Source organism: Rattus norvegicus, chromosome 6 (genome assembly GCF_021556685.1).
Source record: "Rattus norvegicus strain SHRSP/BbbUtx chromosome 6, alternate assembly SHRSP_T2T, whole genome shotgun sequence".
In the NCBI taxonomy this organism is placed as follows: Eukaryota; Metazoa; Chordata; class Mammalia; order Rodentia; family Muridae; genus Rattus; species Rattus norvegicus.
In genome coordinates, this window is record NC_141539.1 from 145,550,697 (window position 1) to 145,552,883 (window position 2,187).

The 2,187-nt window shown below is 47.4% G+C and overlaps 1 pseudogene; it reads right to left on the reverse strand.

Annotated features, from left to right (window-relative positions):
* Window positions 1–298: 298 nt before the first annotated feature.
* Window positions 299–1,490, reverse strand: Mapk3-ps1 (mitogen activated protein kinase 3, pseudogene 1; annotated as a pseudogene).
* Between the last annotated feature and the right edge of the window lie 697 nt (window positions 1,491–2,187).

Consider the following 2,187-nt stretch of genomic DNA (forward strand, 5'->3'; position numbering starts at 1 on the left):
AGCTTAGCCTCCGTGCCCTCTACCCCTCAGTAGCACAGGACCTAGGGCGGTCATAGCCCTTCCATTCCAGAACGCTCTACCAGAGCTGAAGCTAGCAAGGTTAGATAAAGACAGAGCAGCGGAGACCAGCTCTGGAGCCACCTCACCACTCAGGCCCCGGGGAGATGGAGCACGGAACTGGAGTGGGAGAAGCCTGCCTGAAGCAAGAGACCCTAGCAAAATGAAAGAAGGTGGCCAGGCCTACCCTTGGTCCAGCCTGGGCTGCCAGGGTCTGGGTTGAGTTAAGCTAGTTTTCTAACTATCTGGAGAGAAGGAGCAGGTAGGAGCAGGACCAGGTCCAAGGGGACAAGGATGTCTGTTGTTCGGGAGCCTCTAGTGCCCCTGGCTCTAAGCAGGCTGGCTCTCGGAAGATCATCTCCCTGGGGAGATCATCCAGCTCTGTATCAAAGGTGAATGGCTCCTCAGATACTGGTTCATCTGTCAGACCATAGTACTGTTCCAGGTAGGGGTGAGCCAGTGCTTCCTCTACTGTGATGCGCTTGTTCAGATTGAAGGTCAACCTCGGATCCAGCACGTCAAGAGCTTTGGAGTCAGATTTGGGAAAAAGCTTGGCCCAAGCCACCTTGGTTTTAGAAGGCAGAGACTGTATGTAGTTTCAGGACTTCATATTAATGATACAATTAAAATCTCCTGGGTTGGGGAATACCTAGGATATCTAGAATATGATTGAGTTGGTCCAGGTAGTGCTTGCCCGAGAAGATGGGCTGGTTGGAAAGCATCTCAGCCAGAACACAGCCTACAGACCAGATGTCGATGGATTTGGTGTAGCACTTGGAGTTGGTCATGATCTCTGGGGCTCGATACCAGCGTGTGGCCACGTAAGTGGTCTGAAAGCCAGTTTGATCATACTCAGGGTCAGCAATCTGGGCCAGGCCAAAATCACAGATCTTAACGTGGTGTTCATGAGCAGATCGGAGAGCTTCTGGTCCCGATGCAGCACATTGGCTGAGTGTATGTACTTGAGGACACCGGAGGATCTAGTAGAGGAGGCAGCCGATGTGGTCATTGGTCATCGGCTGACACTTAAAGCAGCTAGTACAGATACGACTCCATGAGGTCTTGAACAACGTAAACATTCCAGGGCTTCCAGGGTGGGTGCCCTGAGGATGTCTTGGATGCCTATGACATTCTCATGGTGGAATCGCAGCAAGATCTGGGTTTCCTTCAGCATGTGCTGACATTAGGTTTGATTTTTCGAAGTAGCTGATCTCGATGGCCACTCTGGTCTTGCTCATGTGGACATAAGCAGAGCTAACCATACCGCATGCGCCCTTGCTGATATACTGCTGCTGCGTGTAACATGGACCCACGCCAAAAGGTTGCCCCTTCACCACCTACACCTCCCCGCCCCCTCCCCCACCCCCTGACCACAGGGCAGACCACAGCAGCTCCTCTGGGCTCCCAACCCCCTCAGCCGCCGCCTCATCCATTTCCCCAGTAAGAATGTTTTAATGGTGAGTTAGCAAAGCTTAAATATCAACCACACCTATGAGAATCTGAAAGATTTACTTGACAGCTAAATCTTGAAAGTACAGATTTTTTTGTTTGTTTGTTCTGATCGTTACTCTGACCTATATTTGTATCTTTAGATCTCTAAAAATCTCCAAACATTATTACCATATGTTGACATTTTAGCATTATCAGCTTTTTAGCATAAAAGTTTTGTAAAACAACTATTATACTTCTACTTACATGTTTAATTATCCTTTTTAATGAAAATAGTTTCTTTCACATAATATATCCTAATTATGGTTTCTCCTCCCTTTACTCCTCCTAGTTCCTCCCCATCTCCCCTCCCATCCTGATCCACCCCCTTTCTGTCTCTCATTAGAAAACAGATTTCTAAGGGATAATAATAAAATGAAATCAAGAGTAATGAGATAAAACAAAAGCTAACATCATAATCGAACAAAACAAACACAAGGAAAAGAACCCAAGACAAGGCACAGTAAACAGAGACACTCATTCGCACACGCAGGAATCCCATAAAACCCCTGAACTTGGAGACTTAGTATAGACACAAAAGACCTCCAGGAAAAAAAGAGAGGTGGTTCCCTACAGAGTTGAGGAAATAGATTTGAAGGAGAGGTGGGAAAGTGAAGAGCCTATATTAGCTTTCCTGCTTCC